At 40.2% G+C, this 25,405-nt stretch overlaps 1 protein-coding gene across 7 annotated transcripts in view; it reads left to right on the top strand.

Annotated features, from left to right (window-relative positions):
* The window catches only part of celf2 (cugbp, Elav-like family member 2), a 492,311-nt gene that overhangs the window by 55,591 nt on the left and 411,315 nt on the right, over positions 1–25,405 (top strand). For 5 of the 7 annotated variants that reach the window (XM_046072690.1, XM_046072689.1, XM_046072691.1 and 2 more), the window contains exon 2: positions 13,303–13,356. The exons of the other annotated variants lie outside the window; for them this stretch is intronic. The gene's annotated coding sequence lies outside the window, so the exon portion shown is untranslated. The remainder of the gene's footprint in view (positions 1–13,302; positions 13,357–25,405) is intronic. 7 annotated transcript variants of the gene reach the window in all.

A 25,405-nucleotide genomic window follows, 5' to 3' on the forward strand; every position in this document is an offset into this window, starting at 1 on the left:
TGTAAGTGCATTCATGCATATTATGTGAATGGATGTTTATTTGTGCTGTTGGCCCTCAGCGCTCTACCGGCCCCTGCTGCTCTCTAACCTTAACGGAGCTCTGGGGGAGGTCAGGATGTCCACTTCTCTCTGCCTCCCACCTCTCACTCACACAATAAGACCAGAGTGGATTTTATTTTCTGACAATGACAGGTGGACGACAAGTTATCTGCAGGTTGAGTCTCGTCACATTAACGTCAACAGGAAAAGTGTATAAAACAGGTTTTTGCGGCTTCAAACAATATCCCGGAGCATTCATTATTCACAAAGGAACAGACCCACCTGCTGCTGTTCTCTGGGAGAGCAAAGGATTAGACAACAGTTGGATGGAGTGATGATGGGACACAATGCTAAGATTAAAGTCCATTTGAGATAGAGCACTGCTAGGGAATTCTTGCTGACTTCAACCGCTTTAACAGATGTAATCACACATAGGTTAAGGTATGTGATAAGACAGGGAGACTGCTGGCCTCCCCTCAGACAAAGCTTGGGAAACGGCACCACCCAACACATCTTTAGTTTACTTGGTAAGTTTCAATCAATTCCTGGATGCCTATGGGATGATGATTGTATTATTTGATACCATAGCCACTCAACATTTGAGCCAAGATAGTCTAATACTGCTGTTTGACATAACCTCAGACTACACCAAATAGTTTTAAAATAGGTCTGTCTTAAGGCATTTATTAGTTTCTGAAGTTGATGGGCGGAAAACAGTTCCCAAAAACTACTATATCTCTGAACTCTCACACATGTAGGCTATTCTATGTGATCTCCTTTTGATAACTACTGCAATAAGTAATGTAATATTGTTTCACTTCCCTTCACTCAGTTTCCCCTGAAACTGTTTTGAGCCCCCCTAGGGAGGCCCGCCTCACGCTTTGAAAACCCCTGTGACAAGATACTGAGAGGAAAAAGGAAAATTGTTAAAAAAAAAAATGCATTCTTTATTTTCAAGTGTATAAAGATGCTTTACAGTGCCGTGCACATTAGAAACCAAACTCTTGGTACTGTTAAGGGTATTTTATTTAAAGTATGTTGAAATACCTTCAGACGATATTGGTTTCTCGGCCATAGTTCTCATGAACCCACACTGTCATTATACTGACATTATGACCCTTTGAGTACCACTTGGAATGTATGTATAGTTGAAAATTCAGATTGTCAATTTCAGAAGCGACCAAAGGGACTGAAACACATGTTCTTTTTGTTCTTGATTAATCTGTAGATTTTTACTTGGAAATTCCCTTCGGAGTCCTGGGAGCTCATGATGATGTCTTCAAATAGCTTGTTTTGTCTGTTCATCAGTCCAAATGACCTAAAAACAGAGAAAAGCAAAACATATACTCACATTTGAGAAGCTGGGACTAGAGATTTTTTGTGAAATTCTGCAAAATTCTGTTGATCATCTTAATAGTTTTAGCATCACAACCAACCCTAATTACATGCATGCGCTGCAATGAATTTTTACTACCCTTCTTATTAAACTTACTATAGTGTCCTAACATGATGCCATCACTTATAATGTTGGCTGAGCATCAGATGAAACTCTGCCTCATTATTGCTCAAAGATTGGTGCTAAATAATGTAGATAAGGGCAACATATTTTTGAATATCCATATATATTTGTTATAATTTTTGGCATACTCTGAATAAATGAAACTGTCATACAGTATGTAATAATGTAGTAAATAAACTGTATATAATGGCCTTAGTCTGAGAGTGGTAGCATTGCTATTGTCCTAATTCTCATAAATAATATTTCCTCATTGATCCAAGATTGGATTTACTTTTACAAAGATAATGGAAGTTTGTGGCCACCACTGCCACAAAGCTTTAGTTCTGCAAGAAGAGAACAGCTCTACCTACTTTGTGTTGCACAGGAATCTCTGGGCACAAATTCCCCTCCAAATCAGATCCAATGACATTAAATGTGAAAAACTGTTGAGGGGCTGCCAATACAACATGATATCCTAATTTAACCAAGGTTAATAGAATAATGTCTACAAAGGACAGTATTTATTGATGTTATTATGGTCCATAATTAGCCTAGAGTCTAAACTTTATTGGATTTTAGAATACATCATTAAAACAAATGCTCTAATAATAACGATACCTACTTTCAATAGAGACACTACTAATGTATGAAACAACAAACAGTCTAGTTGGGATCAGACCAATATTAGAAACTGATTTGTTCTGCGTTTGCATGCTGGTATAATAAAAATAGAGACAGCAAGCGGGTCTCATTGTCAGTTTGGCCTCCAAATAATACTTCTCTGTTTCACACAGAACTCAACCTGTGACTCTTGGAAAGGATTTCCAGGCCAGCTGTCAGCACAGGCACCAGACAACACACACAAAATGAGCTGAAACATACCCGTGCGAGGCAGAAAACACAGAGACAAAGATGTGAGGGAAGGAAGCGATCCATGCTGGACTGTTCTTTGAACAAAGCTTTGTGCTTGCTGGATGCTTGCAGCTTTCGCCTTTATTTGCCGTCCCATCCTCCCGCTCTGTGGGTGGGCATTTGCGAGTGCGGAGCGCGGTCCAGCCTTCGTTCTGGATGCCTGCCCTTGGCAGAGAGGGATGATGGGAAATTGAGGAGGTTCCAAAATTCCCACGATGCTCGTATGGAGCAGGTTCTGAGATAATCGGACAGCAGGAAGTAGGCACGGTTCAGAGCTCTGGACAACGGATACGAAGTAGTGCCGATATGTGTGTTTGTGTAGGTGGGTGTGTGTGCTCATGAGTGTGTATAAATGTTTCCTAGAAGATGGCATCAGGACTGCAAGTCTGTTGCCAGACTTCCACCATATGTCCATCCCAGTCTGTCTGGGCTCACTAACATCCAGCACAAACAGGCTAAAAGGCATTACTGGCTATTTAACCGGCCGTTGCAGAATGGATCAGAGGAATAGATGGAACGGAAGTGACAGCACTTGAATGAGGCTCTGCGTCCTTAAGGAACAGAGATACAGTGAGTGGAAGGGATCTCATAATTCTGATGTTTACTTAACCCAGTACACCCTGTGATATTCAATATGCAGTCTTTGCACTGCATCTTTTCTTCTATGTTTTGCTCTTGGAATGCACAATGTATATACACATATTCTACATTATAAACATTTGCAAAAGATGAGATAGCGAAGATTGAGTGCTAAAGATGAGAGAGTAACATTTTAATGTAAAAAAACCCGCACATTTTGTATGTTTTCCACTTGAATCTTGTTTTAGACACTCTAGCAGCTTGCCTCCGGGAATGGCAATAACAGTGGTTTGGGCAGTAGGCCACTTCAGGTCAGTCAACCATTTCGGTCCAGACTGAAATATCTCAACAACTCCTGGATGCATTTTGCTCAGACATTCTTGGCCTCTAGAGGATGAAGCCCACTGACTTGATTGTGATATAGCCTAAATGTGGTACAGATAGCGATGGTTCCCAGAAGAGAGAGACTACTGGCTTTGGTGATCCCTTGACTTTTCCTCCCGCGTGACCATGAGGGAGACATTTTTGGTTTCATGTGAAATGTCTTGACAACTATACTCTCTCAGGATGAATTTTAATATCTTTGGTGATCCTTTAACCTTTCATCTAGTGCTTTTCATCTACTTTGGTTTATGACAAAATGCCAGCAACACTAATGACAATTCCTGTCAGCCTCAGCTTTGCTTTGTATTTAGCACTGATTAGCAAATGTTAGCATAATAATTAGCTAAACATAGGATATAGTAAACATTATACCTACTTTACTTCCCCATGTTAGCAATGTCACCGAGTATGTTAGCTTTGTGACATTAGCATACTACTTCCGTTAGTACTCTTCCATGTACTGCGTAGTGAGTGAATTTAAACAGGGTAGTGTTGTCTCAAATCAAACACAGCCATTCTGCAGCATCTTCTTTTTATTGGCGAATTGTTACTGGGCAGCTCATTACCGTCAACATTCGACCGCGATTGTCACCAGCCAAAATTTTACTGCTGGCTTGTTTGCTCATTTTACTTTAATTCTGTTTTATTAAAAATTTATAAAAATGAATTTGAGTGTGCAATGGCAACCGCTGCTGCTTTCTCGGCTGTCATTTTCACAAGTTTGAAAATAGGTTGGTGGTCCCTCCCCTTCTGCTACATAGCCAAGATGGCGACCACTGAGGGTGAGAAGAGTTCAGCGTTTCACACTTAACTTTTTGACCGTTATGTGCACACCATCTGGGTACTCATAGTGCACTACATTTTGCTGTACTTGTTAATGAACACACTTATGCGCTCAAAATAGCAAGTGTACGAATGGGAGGGCGAGAACTGAGACGCAGCTTTAGTCTTGTAGTATAAAGGTGAAATAGGATAAGGAAGAAATAATATTATAGGGATAAAGACAAAGATAAAATAAAGAAGAGAATAAGATTAAATTAGGAATAAGAATAAAAAAAGGATAAGATGACAATAACATGAAGATAAGGATAAAAACGATAAAATAGGAAAAGATAACGGTAAATATAACATAGTAATAAAGATAAGGATACGATTTTTAATGATCCCCTTGGTTCATCAGGCCATTGGCCCATTGAAGCAGGCAAATTGGTTATATAGACATATGCAGATGGCAATTCACTGTGTTAAGTACACTCTTCAGAAAGTGCACATAGACAAACTCCAACACAAACACACTCACTTACTGTGCTTGCTCATATGGGGCTGTAACGTGATCTTTCTCACAGCTGCAGAGAAGTGCCTGAGGACTTATTATTACATTTATCCCATTGGAGGAAAAGAACATTAGTTTTAGGTTGCAACTCTCAGTCTTGCTCTCTGTTTGTCTCTTGCTGTCTATAGGCAGCTGCAGTGGCTTTCTAAGTGGAAGTTTTGGGATCCCCAGGGTTCATGAAGTGGTTCATAGAAGGCCCCTAATGAAGCAACAATTGACTGTAATTCAGTTTAGTTGAAATGACCCCAGTTACAGAATGTATAAGAATGAGTTATCACAGTTTTCAGCCCTCCACATACAGTGCAGTTAGTTCTGAAATTCAATACTAAATCAACAAAGATCCTCCCATATGGCTGCCTTGGTTAAAATCTTATCAAAGGGGGGTCTGTAGACTAATGGGGCTTATTTGGGGGTCTCTGACACGAAAGAGTTTGAGAACCCCTGCGGCAGCATCCTGCAACACAGAGAAGAGTGGATGAGAGATCCATCAAAAAAAAAAACAAATGGAGAGTATTTCTCAGAGCACAGATGGCAGTCAGCTCTGAGGGAAATGGCACGGGGTGATGAGAAGGGCTGAGGACTGTGGGAGAGAAGGGTGGTGGCATTTGAAAGACGAGGGAACGGGGGGGCGGGGGTGGTATGGTAACAGTACAAGCAGCCCCCTCACACACCTGCTGGGCTTGGCAACGCTTTCGCGCCTGTGTGCTGAGTTGCTGTGGTAACGGTGACATCACTGAGAGGGACGGGCTGGGCGGGTCTCACACACCTTGCTCTCCAGCCAGGAGACTGACGACCTCGTGGTCCTTTACATCAGACGCTGTTCATTCTCCTCGGTGGGGACTCAAGAACAGGGAAAAGATCTTACTAAGTAAACCAGCGCGAAAGGTGTGGGGAAATCTGTAATTCACAACATTTCTGGTCCACATAAAAAACTCCTCAAACTACTAAACCCTACAATTGCCTAGGTGTGGGAAACTCTTGGTACCTCAAAATTCGATTCAATTATGATTCAGAGGGTTGCGTGCGATTCTAAAACGATTATTGATGCATTTTGATGCATAATTTGTTTCTATACAGGATCTCTGAATAATTACTAAGCATTTAATTAATTAAAGGACTCGTTTGCATCCCTAATTTACTTCATTAACCTCAGCTCCTTGGTCCACTGCGGTCCAGGGGCTGCACCTCCGCGAGTGCCGCCTTTTGCGTTCCGTCATCATCACGTTATCAATTAACATTTAAATAATCGATTTTTTGACATTTGTTTATTGAATCAGAATCTTCCACGTCCGCATCTAAGAATTTATTTTTTTCTGCCACCCCTAATTGGAGCTGTAGTTTGTTGAATGCTAACAAAATGATTAGATTATATTTCCTACAATCACAACTTAGCCAGTACAGCAGTAGAAACTCCAAGAACATGTTTTGAGGTTGTCGGCAAACGCAATTAAAAATTGCGTCTTTGTGGGAATGGACAGGAACTTCCCATCTGGACTGGCCGTGCACCCATCCTGCAGTACAACAATAATCATTTAACACATTTATTTTCAATTTGAAAAATATTTTTAATGAGGTAATATATAAAAATGCAGTGTAATTCCATGCAACTTTGTCTTTCTCTACCCTCTGCCTTGATAAATGTGTATTTACTGCCATGACCCATCTCACATGGTGTCTTTTAAGATGTAAACTCCATACAATAATGACGATAATGACACTAACATTATACAGTCTTTTTTCCTCTTAATTGAGATTTACTTTATCGTCCCATCCCTGTTTAGCAGACACTGATTAGCTCAACCTTAAACTAATTGTCACTTAGAATTTTGCCCTAACCAATCAGTGGCCAGTGGTACCTGTCCATCCAGCGTCATTTTCTGTTTACACAGAGGCTGCGTAGATGTTTCAAGCGGCGATTAATGTTTTTCATGTCAAGTATGCATTTATGTTAACTATGTAGGAAGATGATGTCCACATTTTTAAGCTTACCTAAAAATCTCTGATCGGTTGAATGTTTTTCCAGCTGGAAGGAAACAGCCATCATTGAAATCAATCAAATCTGATTCAGACATTTGGACCAGGCAGATGCAGGCCAGGTCCATTAACATACTTACCAACTCAGCCAACTCGTCATGGCACAAAGTGTCATATTGGAGGTTTAATTCTGTCGAGAAAAGAGAAAACTAATTTTAAGAGTGAACACTTGAGGACAGCAAACTGACCCAGTTTGGCCTATATCTGAACCAATCACAATCATCGGTGTCATTGGCTTGAGTCAGCAGAGCATATGGATCCCTTAAGGCATCGTAGGCCATCCTCCTTCCTCCCTTACCCTCATGAAGGCGCATCCCTTTTCTTTCAGCTGCAGCTCCTGTCCATCTGTAGAGCTCCAAGGGCTAACGGGTTCTTCCATCCCCCCTGGGCCTCCCAGGTGTGGAGCAATATGGTACTCAGAGACTGGGCTCCAAGGTCAAGTCATTGCTCCTCCTCCTGTCTCTCCCTGTAGGGTATCATGAAAGAAGTCGAGCACAGACACAAACATTTTAGTCTTACATTGTGACTGTCTGAGCAGAAATTAAACAGAGTTTTATATGAGATACTGAGATTTTGCAATAGTAATAATAGAAAAGTAAATGTTGGCTTATTTGAAAGATATTTGACAGCTGGTCTGAAATGCTTCCTAAGGCTGACATTAGTTTTACTTTGATTTTTAAATTATTTAAAGGTCTTATGAACTCACTGTATTAGTTATTTTTTTTTTAAATATAAATATACGCTTGCATTTTTTAATCACTTATCTAAAATATCAAGGATGCAGTCTTAGATCAAGCTTTTACTGTAATACTTCAGACTGACCCTGCAATTTAAAATATGCACAATGTTGTCTGCTTTTTAGCAAAACATGTAATACTTGTATCAAAGAATGAGTAACTCAACTGGAATGATACTTGTGCCACCTGTATGGGCAATAAACCAGCTATCTATTTCTTTTTTTATTTGCAGTAATAATATAGCGTTACCTCAGTAATCATCATCTTTCCCTGGATAAATGTGTTATCTAGTCTGTTGCCGATGCCACCACTTGTCCGCTGAAGCACAGAAGGGTATTGTTATGACCCGATGAAGAGTAGCACCTAAACCATCATGTCTGATAAAAATTTGATTCTACTCACTGCACCATGAAGCCTGGCGTTGCTGCAATAGTGCAGAATGGTTATTTTCACCCTCAGCACAGCTTGTCTTGTCTTGACCCTGCAGAGACCTTTTTTGGACTTACCAACAGACCTTAGAGCTTTTATTTTCTCCTTTCAAGCAAACCGAGGGAAACAGTGGAAACTCAGACTGAATTGCTAAAGCCAGTGTAGAAGTAATCCTAAAAGGAAAACATAAGAAATGACCAAGCCTGTTTTTTTTATTCAAGTCTATAGTGTGCTGAGTAGTTTGAACAGACCACCCGTGCTTCTTTGTTAAGGAGTATTGATGTTTAAAAGTGTACGAGTGTTTTCTGAGTCATACGAACTTCATTGTGAAATACAAGCAGATTAGAAGCAAAGCCAAACATAATCATCTCAACAACGTCAAAAGTGTGTTCAGTTATGTAGATAACATTCAAATCCATGGTGTTTTTGCACATGGTGTTTACTCTGACCATAATAATTATCAGGCACTTGCTATGTGTTTATAAGGCACTTACATACTGTTTCGGAGCCTCCTAAGCACCACTTCAAGTAAACATTTGTGCAATCATCATTTTATCTTGAGAAGATTGTTTTTGCTGCATAAGAGACCGCATAAGAGAAAAAGCATTATGTCGGTTACAGTGAATCAGCGTTCCCGAGAGACAAAGATAAGCTTGTCAGTCGGTGACAGAGAACGAGATAGCAGCTACACACGCGTTCTTGTCGCTCGACACGTCCTCTATTTGTAAAAACAATTACATTATCCACAGTTTTTCTTTCTTCTGAGTCTCAAAAAAAGTGCAGTGACGAGACAAATAACAAAATGCAAGGGGAGAACATTTTGTCTCCTCCCCTCCCCTCCTCCCCCTGGATGCTAATTTTCATTTTAATTGCGTCAAACCGCTTTTTCTCACATCTGAAAAATGTGTACGTGTGAGGGTGTTGATTAGAGAAAGTAAAAATACAGCATGTAGGATTTTTATGCTAATTACCCTTTAAACCTCGCTCACGTCAGTCGGCTTCCCTAATTAGCATGTTTCCGACAGGAGCAAGGAAGAGTGAGAGAATGGTGCGTTGGGGCTCTGCACGGCTAAATTAACGGTGTGAAAACTCAGACATTTGAATTTTCCCCCCCCGTCTTTCTCATTCTTTCCTCCTCTTCCACCCACCCACACCTGCGAACGGGTCTGTGAGAGTTGAAATTAACTCTCTCGCTCTGCCTATCCTTCCGTCTTTCTACATTATGTATCGATGTATCTGTCTATCCACAGCATCCATTGTTCTGTCTGTCTGTCAGTGTCTATCTATTTATGTACAGTATCCATCTGCCTTTTTCTCTGTATACGTTTCTGTCTTTTGATGATCTTTCTCTTTCAGTATTTTCTTATATATCTCTCTTGCTCTCCCTCTATCTCTGTCCCTCTTTTTCTCTCTATGTGATGTATCATCTTTCTTTTATCTATCTTTCTCTCTGTTTTTCTGGCCATCTTTGTTATCTTGATCTTTCTTATTCTCACTTTCATAAAAGCTCATTCATCCATTTTTCTATCTATTCCTCTATGCTATACAAGCTCTACAGTGTATTTATTATCTCACTCCATCAATCTATCTTTAATCTGTCTATCGTTATTTATCTATCTTTTTCCATTTATCCATCTATTTCTATCTATATATCCCATTGCTCTCTTTATCAATAATCCTTTTCATTAAATGTTATCTATTTTCCAGTTTCATTTTTTCTTTAGCTATCAATTTCTCCATCCATGCATCCATCTCCTTCTATCTCACTATATTTATACCTCCATTTTCTATCCATTTCCTCTATCTTTACGTTCATCCGAGCAGCCAAAGATGTTTTTGGACTCATGTATATTGTTTTGTACTTGTGATCTGGGACTGGCCCCTTAGTTCCAGCTATATGAATTCTTAATGCAAGCATGCAGTAATGTTTAAGACAATAATGAGCTTCCAACTCTGTTGCAACAGTTTGGGGAAAACCCATTTGTTGTGGTTTATGCTTCACCCGGACAATGTCCCTTTCCACAATGCCGGGTCTGTGAAGACATTGTTCTCTCAGTTTGATGTGGAAGAACTTCCTGACCTCGGCCGCATTGAACACCTTTAGGATGAACTGGAACGTCAGATTTGTGCCAGGCCCCATCGCATACCCTTTGTTAAGCCACACCCTGAATATGCAGCTGGCCAATCACAGTACAGTAAAGCTCTCGTTCTAACTGAGGTCCGACACTCATGGTTTCTCTCCATTGACTCTAATGCAAAAGGCAAACGCTGTTCCTAGGGCACTTGTAACAGTTACAGTCGCTACCCAGAGAGGTTGGAGAGTAGAAGTACGATTCATTCCCTTTCTAAAACCTAAAATAATTCCAGAAAAATATAGACTGTGTAGCATATTGATCCTATTGTAATGTTAGTTAGCTAATGCTAGCTAACTTCCTACTGGGTGTAATGTTATATATAGGCTTACAGTTTTTGCTTTTTCATAATTGCAATAGTGAATAGAGACCCTAAATGTATAGGAACAGTGTTGATCCTTAATATCGTTGTAATTTTTCTCAATAGTAGGGTAATACGGTGGTTCACTTTTACTCTGTGATCGGAAGGCTTTAGCTTCTGTCTTTAGTTGATTCACATCAGTTTGAGCCTGAATACAACCTTCAAATGCACAGTACAACTACAAAACAGCCTGCTTCTTTCTGAGATCGCTTTTTCCAAAAATTAGACAACATTTCTTCAGGGAGTGCCGTTATAGACCGTGGCAGCGGTGTGATAAAAGTCCAACAGGTCCGACAGTAAGGGGGGCGTGGCTTAGCGAAGGGGCAAGTGTGGCTGAATAGGAGAAAGTTCCTGCAGCTATGTTCCAGAATCTGGTTAAAAGCCTGAAACTAGAAGAATAGAGGCTGTTACAGCAGCATGTTAAAGCCTATAGTTTTGTTTAACAATTGCTTGTAATATTTGGGTGTCCACATACATTTGATCATGAAGTGCAGAGGTCACTAATAGGCAGACCGCGGACCTAGACGCAGCTTTTCTAGCATTGACTATACTGGTTTAGCGGCCCAGGAAACTCGCAGACCAATCGCATGTGCTCCAATCGTCTGATGTGACGCTGCTCAGCCAATCAAATCTGTGCATTCCGATGCTTGCGAGTAGAGTCTGCGAGATTCACCAGAGAGACGTTTTGGAAACACACACGAAATTGAAAAGAGATTTCACATGGCTTTTAATCAAGAATGTACAGAATTTTACATGTACGTTCCTCCCACGGGCAGTTCAAAACCAGAATATCTCATAGATCTCCAACGCTAGCTGGCAGGACAAGCTAGAGTTCCCGTTTCTCACTGAACAAGAGAAAGTAGGAAATTGGTAGCTCTATAAGAGGGAATGAAAGAGAAGAGGAGGCATTACAGCTGTTCATTTGTTAAGATGTGTTGAGTGTTTATGTCATTTTTTCTTAAAATTAAGCTCATTATTTTAGTTTATTTAAATTTAGAATTATTTATTAGAGTAGTTATTATTTATTATCCCTCCAGTTTGATGTGAAAACTGACAGTAAATATTCTTGAAATATTATTTGATTTGACAGTCTGTTGTTGACTAAAAACATATGTTGATACAACTGTACGTTATGGTACTGAATGATAACGCAAGTTAGTCGTTTTGATGTTTCGCTTCGGGAAGTTTTCTCTTACTGGACCTCTTTGAATTCTAATTGAATACCCCTGATGTAGTGCATCGTGTAGTCTATCCATCTGTCTCTTTCTCTAACTGTGTCTTTCTTTCTGGAGGAATTTCTGTAAATGTGTGGGCTCAGGCCTTTTTCCAACAAACTCCTCACTCTGCCCTCATTCGTCTTTCATTTTGTTTTATATTATTTGCTCTTTTTCTCTTGAGTCCTCGTCTAGTTCTTCAGATCACTCTGTAGAACTTTTTTGACTTTAATTGTTATATATTTTCGGTTAGACTACTTTTTTGTAAATTTTTGGTTAAATGACTGACCCAGACTATAGACATTGAAGGTTCTGGTTGAAAGCCAGCAGTGTTTTGACTGTCAATTTACAGCTTGAGTGCCTTCAAGGTTAGACACTCTCCATGCTGTGAGAGTGGGAGTTTTATGGTTACACCTGGCTGATGGAGGCGCCTATTGAGGAGGCCAGGAAGAGGCCATAATGAGCACAGCATCACAGAAATGCCATTGCGCTCTTTCATTTACTGTTTTTTCTCCCTCTGTCAGAGCTACCTAAATGAATAATTTATATTTATTTATTTATATATATATGTATATATAATTCATTTAGATAGCTCTGAGAGGTGTGTGTGTGTATATATATAACGGTATACACTTTTTCATTTTCCCCTCTGGCCTTACAGGATGCGATGTTCCCATAATGAGTCATTTATTTTTGAAGTGGATGAGCATAATTGGCTTAAGCACAGGTGCAACCTCTAATTGAGATGATGTCGGCCAGCACTATTTGCCAGAATTCATTTTCAGTTGTTGGTATGTTCTCACAGGTTAGAAATTGTCTCGGGACACAGAAAAAAGGATAAACAATTAAAAATTAGAGCAAAAGTCAAAATAATCTCTAGAAAAGCAGTGAGTAAACGCTTTTTCTAAGTATAAACATTTACTAATGCAACCTGAGGTCACCAAATCATCTTAGTGAGCTAGTTTGTTTGGGCACCAACACAGTAACCATAAAAGTGATGAATGGAAACATGAAAAGAAACGTTATACAACCTCCAAAACAGCAGCTTATGGAGACCTTCAAGTTCAGCTTGTTATCACATGCTGCCACTTGAGGTCTTCAAATTGTACATTCACCTGTTACTTCTGAAACTTAATATTTTTTTAAATTCATGTCCACGCATTTTTATTTTCAAAGAAGAAGAAACAGCCCATTAGGAGTTTCCAAATTGATTTCTTCAAATTGCTTGTTTTGTCCGATCGACAGTTCAAAACACAAAAATCTGACAATTTACAGTCACATAAAATAGACAACACCAGGCAGTCCCATATCAGAAGCTGCAATAAGTGAATATTTGGCACTTTTGCTTGGTTAATGTATTATGTACTATCAATAAATAATCAAAAAAGCTTTTTCTGCCAATCAACTTCAGTGCGAATTTTGTGTTTAAAGTTTTATTGGTAGCCACTTCCCACATAAGAGTGTTTACAAATGCTGTCCTTGACTTTAAAATGTAACCACAGTTATTAAAAATTCAAATAGAGCAGCTGCATATAGTGCAATTCCAGTGATTGTGTGAATAAGAGTGTTACAGTCGCAGACTCTTTCTTTCTCATCCTTTTCTCAGCAGGTGAAAATAACGTGGCTGTTTGTTTTTCTTGCCCTTTTAAGGTGGTATAACGGGAGGAAAAGGTGGACAAAGACTTGCGCCTCTCTACCTCACAGGTGCGTGTGAAAGTGCCTGATGTAATGTTTTTTTATTTTACCTCATTTTCTCTGAGAGGACTCATTTCCTGAACACAGTGGTGGTAGTCATTCCAATTAATTAGCCGGAGGAACGGTAAGAAAATCTGCATGTAATTAGCTGATTTAGCCTAATGTGCTAATCCCTATAACTCCACTTAAGGCAGTTGTTCTTTATCAGCATACTGCTGTGATAGCCTTGTCATCACAGAATGCATCATTACACTGAAGAAATCACCATTTCATAGCTGTCATTATATGACTTTGTGCTAAAATCACATTTCTATTTCTGAATTTACGGCATCTTAAATTTTTATTCTTTCAGCATTTATTCCCATTTAAAGATTTCTTTCCCCCAAGTATTTGCTGATGTTTGAGATATAGATTGCTTTACTCAAAACGGAAACTAATCACTTCTTTACTTTTTAACTACACACTAAATTTAAAAGTCAAACTGATCCTTACGATCCATCGGTGTCTTTTTTTTTCCCCCAGACATTATCTGACAGGTAATCAGTATTCCCTATGTTACAGATGAACTGCCATTTGAAAAGTGATCAGTAGGCCTATGTTCTTGAATGTGAGCAGGTTCTTTGAAGTGTTTTTGTATCAGGTGCTTCGACAGCTGGTTGTGACCTGGACATATGTGTAATTAAGAATGCTAATTAAATAATACGATAAAATTAAACTTGACGTAAATTTGAAATAATTCCTCTTATCAAGTTACCCAGCGCCCTTTGACAGTTTGTAATTTATGTTCTTTCCTCCTGCAAACAATGCAGTATGACACGAGCAATAGTGCAGAGGCAGCTGCGTGCTGCAGAGCTGAAGAGCCTGAGAGCAGAGACAAAATAATTCTCCTACACAGAGATATTAACACAAGTTTTAATTCACTGTGTCGTTCTGTTAAAATGTCATGTGCAACATCTCACAGTAATATAATTGCTGAGAATTGTCTGTTTGACCAGTGACCAATGACCGGTTGTTTGTGTCAGGCAAGAACTGATCATCCATCCACTCCCCTGCCAGCTCGAGCAGTGGAGGCCAGATGATTAGGAATGATGGTGAGCGTAAATGCGCATTCAGTTGAGCTTCCTCGTATTTATTGCAGAGCATCAAAACTGATGTTCCACCCAGCAGTGAAAACCTGACCGCCCCTCCCGACCGCACACTTCCATGAAGCGTTTCTCCGCTGTGTCAAAAAACACTCCCTCCGTCTGTCGTAGATATCGATCATTAGACGCTATGACAGATTCGTTTTGAATGTGCCTTCACATCTCATGGAGTGGTGATTCATTTTACATGGTATCTAAATAAACCCGAGTTTCAGTTTCAGACTTCTCTCCTTCTGTCCATACATGCGCTATATTTTTCTCTATCTCTCTCTCTCTCCCTCTCACCTCCTGTTGCTGTTTGTCATGACATGTTCATCATGACAGGTGTAAAGTGGCAAAAACACTGCGCTAACAAAGGAGGTTTTAAGCGTGATGTGGAGACGTGAAACCTCCAGTGCACATACACTGAGAAAGGTCTGTACTGTTTCTCGAGAAAGTGACAACTTACAATGTAACCACAGTAACGTCACGATTTGAAAGTTCAGCTTACATGTGTGCATACAGACTTTGCAGGAACTGCATAATTATGTTGGTATGTCTTATTTTACTCCTCAATTAAGGTTGTGATGTAAAGTAATTTCTAGAATATGTTTTTTTCAAACATTCCCTATAGTTGTAACTTTCCAGCTGTGAGGATGGGATGCTTTGCTTTGTCATGTGTGATCTGAATATCTTTGGGTTTGGGACTGTTAAACAGAACAGTTAGATGACATCATCTTGGGCCCTACGAAACTGTGAAAGCCATTTTTCACTGTTTTAGACCTTTTATAGACCAAATGATATGTCGCTAATGAAAGCAACGGTTTATTGCAGCACTACCCTAAATGCATAAAATAGCCACAGGTCTTTAGGATAATAAAAAAGACATTTTCTTGTGTGTTGATAGATCATCCATATGGGATAGCCCATACATTGTGCATTAAAAAAAAAGAATAGGTAATGCTAAATGATTTTGGTCAAAGAGATTGGTGCAAAGAATGTAAATGTTAAATAAATGTATGAATCAACAGTCCATTTAGGCATAACCACAAACTGTTTATTAGTCAAATACCCTGCATAGAATATTTGCGTACTCTTACTGCTCTGCTAGTGCTGCCACTCAGCATAGTTTATGCTGAAGCATGCGTAGAGCGTTATGGCAAATGATTTTGGTCTAGTTCTTTAAATAACACATTGATTCTAGGTTCCTCCTTTTCTCACAGTGTGAACAGTTATTATAAGTGGAGATAGAGAGGTTTAGATTGCCCAAGATGCTGCTATCGAATGCACTTTGCACCTTCATGCATTATTCTTGACAAGTTAACTTACAAAGGGGCAAAGGTATTGTATCAATCCTGAAGGCAGGGGGTGTTTTTTTAAAAATGTTTTTATACCTCAGCAGCCTGGCCAGATTAATAGGCTCGAATTGGAAGAAGCAGAGCATAAAAAATGTAGTGTTGTTATTGATATCCAGTCAGATAAGCTGTGGTCAGTTGCATTCAGAAGTCTTTAGCGTGGAGCGGTGCTTAGTGGCCCACACCTTGTTTATCGGGGAGAAAAGTGTTATGTCCCCGAGCTTAGAGGCCTTATGAGGGAGACAGATGGAGGTTGAATGGCCCTGTTCCTCCCGTTCCCCTGTGGGGGAAGACTTTAAATGTATCTTGGTGAGATCTCTGGAGGCTGGATGCACTGTGTCCATTAGCAGGAACGTGGGCTGCTTTTGTCTTTCCAATTAAATGTCTAAAACAATGGATGATAGCTGTGGGCAATTGCGGGTGTGTGCAATACAAGTATATGCATCGTGTGAGGTGTGTGTTATTACAGTAAGAAGCTCGGTAGTTGTTATTCATGATATTCAACTCCCTCATAAGCTGGATATTCAAGCTCAGCCAGGATTTCTGGATCCAAACAAGCGAATGTCCAATACATATTAGCCTTGTTGCTCGTAAAGTATTACCGTCAAGGGAGGAAAAGGAAGAAAATGTAGGAAAGAGAGAGGCTCTGGCTCAGGACGACAGAAACTGCGGCACACTGTTAGATAGAGAGTGGAAATAAAAGGGAAAGAAGGGGTCAAGCTGAGGTATAGAGAGCAGGAGAAAGCCATGAGAGCAGTGTGAGTGTGAGCGTCGTGCCGAGCGAGAGGATGGTCTCCAGCAGCTCCATTGATTTTCCCTCAGTCTCCTCGACCGGCCTCCGACGCTCTCCTCTTCCCCCCGCAGTCACAGAGAGAATAGGCTTTTAACAAAGACCTCAGCAGACACCCGCCGACAATGGCCGCTCTCCAACCCCATCCCAGACCTCCGTCGTCGAGCTAAAGGCGCCCCCCACCCCACTTCCCCTCCGCTGACATTTGACTCAACGTGAATTACTGAGGTCACCTCTGTCCTTCCTTTCTTTCTACTTCCAGTGTGTTCCTTTTAGTTTTTTGTGCCTGTACGTTCCAGTGTGTTCCAGCCTGGGCCTATTAGGGTGCGGCTGAAATGACATGCCCAAAAATGTCAGCATTAAACTCAGTGACTTTTCAGCATGAACTTAAACTTTGCAGTAATGAAGAACCTGTAATTTAGAATAAAACTCTCCTCTGAAACCTCAGATTATTCCACCACTTTACTATTTAATTAGAACTACTACAGAGGAGCACACCTGTAATAAATGACATCCAAATCAAAGAAGACTGCTATACAAAACCATACATTATATATGATTTAGAGAGAAAATATTGTGGTAATTGTGTGCTCACTTGAGAACTGGCCTTTAGCTATTAAGCTAGGCAGATTTGTGATCTTACGTACGTGTCCCAATGAGTCTTCGATATTCTCTGTTTTCCTGTTTTTTTCTAACCATTTGATAGACATAAATGTGGGGCTGTAACGAATATCTTTATTTTTATTTTTTTAATATTCAGGGATTTTATTCTACTGTGGTTTTTGAATGAAGCTCTGAATGTCTGTCGTCATATTTAATGACATCATCGCGCTAAAACAGAAATCCTTGACAAAATCCTCAATTTGAATAAAATAATTCATCAGATTAGTTAGTCTTCAAAAGGCAGAATGAGTAGGATTTGTTGATTGCTGTTTGTTAAAACATGATTCACTGTTGGCCCCATGCAGAGAGAGGGGGAGAGAGAGAGAGCAGTGGTGGTTGAGCGAATTAGAGAGTGAATGAAGAGAGGGAGCAGCGTTAGCGAGACCAGAGCAGTCAATCGGAGGAATAAAACTATTTTCTGATTGTTTCACGGCTGTTACATTCCCTACGGGAAGGAGCCACGTTGTCGGAGTTTGTGTGAATGCAGCTAAAGCCATGCTTGATCCTGCTCGCTGTGTCTGCTCTGTGTTTTTTTTTTTTTTTTTTGTAGCTCAGCCCCCCCACCTTTGGTCAAACAGACACACAAACCTGCAGCTCTTTATACATCCACGATACAGACAGAGCAGCGAGACAGACAGTGACGTAACCTGGTCGCTACGTTTTTCTAGACTCCAGGCTTTTATTTTATGAGAAATCACAGGAAGTCCTGGCTGCTATCAGCGCTAGCTTCACAGCGGAGTCTTCAGGCCCAGTCAAAACAATGGCTTATCCAGCGCCAGCCACGTGTGTAAAACATAGTGGCTGTGAATGGAAGGAGAGTAGACTGCTGAAAGTCAAATACATCGTATTTAAGTTTATGTTCTGCTTGTTCAGCAGTTGTTTGATATATTACTATTAACACAAATTCAGAACGAATTTTAATTGCTATATCTATTTTCAGTTCTTATCATTTGGGCACTGGTGTTTTTCTTTTTGTGCTGTTAAATCGCTTTGGGGGATGCCAACAATTCCTTTTTGTAGGAAAATCCAGTCTTCACCAAATTTTTACTGGCCGAACTCTAAGTATACCGTAACCATAATTTATTTTCAATATTTTTTTAATAACCACAGTCTTTAACTAGCCTTATCCTTGCTGACCATGTGCAGATATCTGGAATAAGGATTGGACAACAGGTTTTGCAGAATAGTCCAATAATGGTTGGGACCTGACATGGGCCCATACGAAACAGTATACCTAAGACTGATACATCAATAATCATTTTCTGTATCTTTTTTCTTCATTACATTCTGTGCGCTGTTATAACAGCATAAGCATTCCCATTATCTCCATTCTCCTTAAAGATGAACAGTAGGCCATAACTGACTGGACATGACATCAGAAAGCTCAACATGACAAGCATTAAAATGTGATTTTGTGTATCTGTCCGCAGCTAATCTCGCATACTACTCTCATCAGCCTGATGTGTTGCACACACACAATTTATGACTGTATGCTCAAGGACCTCTCGTAGTTTGCTGTGATTCACAATTTTTGAATAACCTATTTTATTGACCGAGCCTATTGTAAAGCTTGGACTGTCGTCTTTTCAGCAGCATTCGCCATTTTACAATATGCATTACTTTCACATAGCAAAAGACATTTCTTGCAGTTGGCTAGACTAAAAACAAGGCTTACCTCGTCTGTTGCAGGCCATATTTTGGCCTTTGCCATGGCTCAAAAACTAACGTCCATAGAAAAGAAGATGTATTCCATATCCGATATGTTATGATCCTCTAAAGTTAGGCACCAAACGAGATGAATAAAACCCTACGTTTATTTTTTCTACCATCTTGACTGTGAAGGACTGTAAACTCTGACTTATTTGTTTTCTATTCATAAGAAAACTTACTCTACTATACAAAAGAAATTCTCCCCTTCATTCCACTACTCTCATGCATAGAAATCTGGAGATCAGGGGCCTCATTTATTAAAAGTGTGTGCATGATTCAAGTCAGAAGGTTGCATACTGACAAAACTTGTGCTCATGCACAAAAATATTCTGACTTGTAACACACCCACGACCCACGCTGATCTCCCTTTTATAAATCACAATCAACTCAAAAGTCGTGGCACATGAGTGATGTTGTTATCCCACCCTTTTAACGGCCATAGCTGCCTATAAATAGTCAGTGAAACACACCCTAATTAATATTAATACATACTGACTGCATGAAGATAAGGATGACAAATTCTGACAGAAAAGTCAAAACAATTTATTTTTCCCACTGTGAAATTGAAGTTCTTGTTGGGGAGCTTGAAGCAAGAGATTTTGTTTGGTGGGCAAAACCCGCATACGCAGACAGATTATTTGTGCATCGGAGGATAGGGGACACCAGAGCTCGACCGTGTTGATGAATGACTTGCAGGAATGCGAATCCCTCCTGAGTAGTTACGGAGGGGGAGCGGTATACATACAGCCCTCCAGAAGTACTGGAACGGTAAGGCAAATTCCTTTGTTTTTGTTGTTCACTGAAGACATTTGGGTTTAAGATCAAAAGATGAGTCTGAGACAAGAGTTCAGAATTTCAGCTCTCATTTCATGGTATTCACATCTAGATGTGTTAAACAACTCAGGACATCAGGACATCGCTTTGTATTAGACCACAGCGTTCTGAGGTGAGCAAATGTAATGGAACAAATAATCTTAAAGTAAATAACATTTAATATTTGGTGGCATAACCCTTGCTTGCAATAACTGCCTCAAGCCTGCGACCCATCGACATCAACAAACTGTTGCATTCTTCATTTGTGATGCTATTCCAGGCTTTTAACCCGTTTGTTTCGGGGTGTTTCTCCCTTCAGCCTCCTCTTATAAGGAGGTGAAATGCAGCTCTATTGGGTTCAGGTCAGCTGATTAACTTGGCCAGTCTCAAACCTTCCACTTTTTCCCCTGATGAAGTCCTTTGTTTTGTTGGCAGTGTGCTTTGGTTCTGCTGCATGGTAAACTTCCTCCCAATTAGTATTGGGATTAATTAATAATTAATATAATTAATATGTTTTTCTCCGTAAACTGGCAGACAAAATGTTTTTGTCCACTTCTGAATTCATTCTGCTGCTACCATCATCAGTTACATCATCAATAAATATTAATGAGCCTGTTCCAGAAGCAGCATGCACACCCAGGCCATGACATTACCTCCACCGTGCTTCACAGATGAGCTTGTGTGCTTCGGCTCATAAGCAGTTCCTTTCTTTCTCCACACTTTGGCCTTTCCATCACTTTGCTAGAGATTAATCTTGGTCTCATCAGTCCATAAGATTGTGTTGCAGAACCTTTGCGGGTCATCTCTGTACTTCTGATTCTTCCTGCTGATGAGTGGTTTGCATCTTGTGGTGTGGCCTCTATATTTCTGCTCTCTGAGTCTTCTTCCAATAGTGGATTGTGATACCTTCCCCCCTGCACTGTGGAGGTCATTGCTGATGTCACTTCCTGATGTTTTGGGGGTTTTCTTCACAGCTCTCACCATATTTCTGTCATCAACTGCTGTTGTTTTCCTTGGCCGACCTGTTGGACGTCTGTTGCTCAGTACACCAGTAGTTGCTTTTCTTTTCAGGACAATCCAAATTGTTGTACTTGCTTTGTCCAATGGCTCTGCTCGATGTTCCTTCTTTTCTCAGCTTGACAGTGGCTTGCTTTTCTCCCATAGACAGCTCATTGGTCTTCATGTTGCTTTATCCTCTTTAACAGGAAATACAGTCTTTATAAGTTTGAACCAAGGATGAAAACTTAGACTAGTCATGCAGAGCTATTTAATGTCTGGACAATCAACCTAAAAGGCAACATCTGGGCAACAAGAAACATCTGTCAGTCACATGTTCCAATAGTTTTGCTCACTTGAAAAGTGGGTGGGTTCAAACAAAGGGTGGTTTGTCCTGAGTTGTTTAACACATCTAGACGTGAATACCAGGAAATAAAAGCTGAAATTCTGAACTCTTGTCTCAGACTCATCTTTTGATCTTAAACCCAAATGTCTTCAGTGAACAACAAAAACAAAGGAATTTGCCTTACCGTTCCAATACTTTTGGAGGGGACTGTATATGCAACACGCACCGGATGACCCAGGTACTTAATTTGTATTCACTTATTTGAAAAAAAGGGAAACCAAATGCATTTAAGTTGTTTTTAAACATTTATTTTCCTTACCTTGAGTCTTTACAAGCAATGCATCACATCCACACACTTGCATACAGCGTTTGGCTCAAATGCGAGCATAAGGTAACAAACATGTGATAACAATATATAAAACTATACACTCGTATTTGCTTGACTGAGACATCGATGACATTAAGCTTGAATGTAATTTCTCCTTCTGTAATTTCACCTTATTTAGAGTACATTTCATAGCATGCAAGAATTACAGATACAATTAAATATGATTCCCGATTAAAATGTGTTTGAGGTGTTTTTTTGCAAAAACAGATCTCCGTTTGTGATTATTATCCTAAATCATGGTTCTTTTTGTGTGCGCTCCAGGGAGTATTAATCCAGCAGGAAAAGATATCAAATATTTTTTAAATTATCTTAAATCATGTTTTTTTTTTTATTGTGCACTTCAGGGAATATCAAACGAGTGTTTGTTTATTCCTTTTTAAGAATGGCTTTTAGCTGTTTCTGTCAACTAAATGATATATTAAGTTTTATATAATACTCAGAGGTAATATTATGATTTTTCTTTTACACAGTGGTGTCCATTTCAAACCGTTACGTCCTTTTGCCATCTATTTCGCAGTTTCTCATTTCTCCAGATGTGCATACGCATGGTGCAGTTACCGTGAAGGACCGCACATTCTCCGTTCAAGTTTGTTTTTCATAAATCCCAAAGTTTGTTCAGAAAGTGGTGCATGCCTTCTTTTGTGCGTATGCAGCATTTTTAAATGAGGCCCTTGCATTCAGGTGAGTGCACTCTTATAGTTTTGGACTTTAAGTCACAAGCCACAAGCGGTAGATGAAGCCCTGAGTTAAGTGGCAATGGTACAAACAATGTTAACAATTAATGGAAGAGTCTGAAACGGTACAGACTGCGAGGTTTTGTCTGACAGATGACCCCCCCTCCCCATGTTCAATAAAGAAAGCATGTCTCCATTAAAAAAACATGTTGGATGTTGTGTATGAATCAACAGTAATTAGCTCGCACCACGCCTTGGGTGGGCCATCTGCTGAGAGAGCATCAGATACAAACAGGTGGGCTCCCGTCGCCTCTGTGATCGCTATGTCAAACACCACGACAACAGCGATGTGATTAATAGGAGCTCCTAAATATCTCGGCGTGCGGAGACACGGGAAGTTACGCCGGTGCAGTTGTTCGCCGCTGCATGTTTCTCCAAGACACATTTTTTTTCTTCCCAGCACACACTCAAGCCTGCATTTGTTAATTAGTGATTTTAACTGAAGTCATAGTGCAAGCTAATTGCTGGTAATAATGATATTCGATTAGCGAATCAATTGACTGTGGTGCCTTGACTGCTTTGATGGATGCAGCCTTGGGCAGTGGCTGCGAAAGACTTTCACAGCGACGGAAAGCATGAAGTAGAAGAATAAAAAAAAATGACTGAACACAGAACAAAACTGAAAAAACCTCTGCAGGGAAACCACGAGTAAGAAGAAACATGTTGAAACATGCTGAGAGCTCAGGTAGGACTTGAATATAGACTCGCTAACACTTTGCTGTCAAACCCGAAAGCTTTTTGATGGCTTTCCAGATACACATAAACGTCAATCTGTGCCTCTGGCATCATCTTAACAGCAGCTGGTGTGTGTGAAGTCAGAGAAGCCAACAGTATCGATCAGACTGCATTGATTCCCAATGTCAAATCCAAACAGTGTTCAAGAATGGGCTTGCTGTCCACATCTGTGTGCGTTCTTGTGTACGTGTACCTGTTGCATGTCCATGTGCACGTGAATGTGCGCATACTCTGCCCTCGGAAGTTCAGTGACCCCTTCTGGCTTTGAAATGTGATGTTGTAAATGTTTCTTGGAACAAATTCTGTTATGAGCACTAGCTTGTTATGTTTTTTCCAATAATGTTTCCATTCCAATATACTAAGGTAGACATTTCTAATTTGTCCACTTTAGAAAGAGCTGCGCTGCTGTCAAAGAGGCAAATAAAAGTGGGTTGTGAAGAAAAACAGATGGAAATTCCTAAAGCAAAATTCACAGAGAGGAAAAGAGAAAGAAAATCTTATAAACTTTGAAGCAAAGAATACTTTTGCCAGAAATAATACTACACAGTGACAAAAGAAAAGAAAGAAGAGACTGACACGTTTGAGTTGACATAATCGTCACCTTCTTGCTGGCAAAGGTGTCAGCATTGAGATTGGCAAAAGTGATGTTTCTAAGGTCTTTTTGATTTCATGCCTTCTTTACTCACAGTTTCTTGCTTCTAAGACTGTGTGTAGATGTGTTGTTTTATATTTTTTTTGTTGTTGTTTAGATACTTTCAGTCATACCTTTCATTTGAAAAGAAAGATTCTCAGGATGGTAAAATTACAAAGGACTTTTACTGCAATAAAAAGAGCTCTGAGGAGTTTTTAACTACATTAAAACAAGTCTTTAGCTAAATTATTCTTAATTAAATCCAGCTCATCTCTGACTCTAGGTGCTACTGAGTGGTTACTTTGTCTCCCGGTTCCCAGGGCCGCCCTGAGGCCATCTCATACACTCAGCACGTGCTATTCCACATGACAGCTTGGCAGCACAGCGTTATTTATAGCGCTGAACACCAGCTATGCATGTTGTAGCGAGATGGAGCGAGAGATAGAGAGGGCGGCGGCATTGACGGCATGAATGTACAGCAGTGTTTGACCTGCCTCACAGGTAGCTGACCCTCTCCTTGTCTCTCTGCTTGTTTATTACCACACCGCTGAGGTAGAATTCACTTGATGTCTAATTACATAACCTCCGCCCCCTGCTGTCACAGATGCGGTCACAGTGTGTATCAGTGTGTGATTGCTTGCAGATCTCTTATATGCTGTCATCACCTCAAGCAAATAATATAACCGCTTTTGAATTTACATTTCCATGCACCACCTGTAGCACTGTGCTTCACTATTGTAATTGAATCAGCCAGCGGAATACGCAAACCCAGACCGAGGCCAAGAGACTCATCAGAGAGCACTAATAACTGCCTCCTCCTCTCTGCTCGAGAAGAGCATTTTGTTTTGTTAGGCAGAAACCCAGCGAGGGAGAGAGTAGCACTCCTATTTGGTTCGAGTCAAGGCCAGCCGGTTCTGATGGCAGCGTGAAGTTTGTTTGTCTCGCCGATGGAAGATAATCTCTTTTTCCTCTTGCTTTGTTGATTATGATTGCTTTGATATAGACTGAGCATACACTCCATAGAATTCAGTCTGTATGCTGGTTGGGTGTCAGACCTCTAATTTTTGTGTAGAGTACTGGTTCACAACCTTTTTTGCGTTTTTACCCGTTAATACAAAGTATCAACTTGCAATCCCTTGTCGTTGCTGTTGACTAATATGCCGCTGGGTACTGTAGGTGATTGAGCTGTTCAATTTTTCCTTACTCACACTGTACTATGAATGATAGCTGCATGTGGAGGTAAACAATCCATTATGTCACAGAGAAAACGGAAACAAAAGCGAGATAAGTCTCTTTATTTGGTAATTATCCAGCATAAAAATGGGGCTTCAACTAATGATGATTTCATTTTTAGATGAATCTATCAAATTATTATTTTTTTTTTTATTAATCGTTTCATCAATAAAATAGAGAAGAATGCCGCTCAGAATTTCTCAGAGGTCTTAAGATGTCGTCAGGTGCCTCGTTATGTCCAACGCAACTTCCATCCAGCCATCGTCAACCGCCTGTCCTGCGTACAGGCTCGCGGGGGGCTACAGCCAATCCCAGTTTACATCGGGCGAAAGGCGGGGTACACCCTGGACAGGTTGCCAGTCCACACATAGACAACCACTCACACTCACATCCACACATAAGGACAATTTTTAGAGACACCAATTAACCTAGCATGCATGTCTTGGGATGGTGGGAGGAAGCCGGAGCACCCGGAGAGATCCCACGCGGACACGGGGAGAACATGCTCCACACAGAAGGGCCGGGGCAACCCATGACCTTCTT

The sequence above is a fragment of the Micropterus dolomieu genome, linkage group LG16, assembly GCF_021292245.1.
Source record: "Micropterus dolomieu isolate WLL.071019.BEF.003 ecotype Adirondacks linkage group LG16, ASM2129224v1, whole genome shotgun sequence".
In the NCBI taxonomy this organism is placed as follows: Eukaryota; Metazoa; Chordata; class Actinopteri; order Centrarchiformes; family Centrarchidae; genus Micropterus; species Micropterus dolomieu.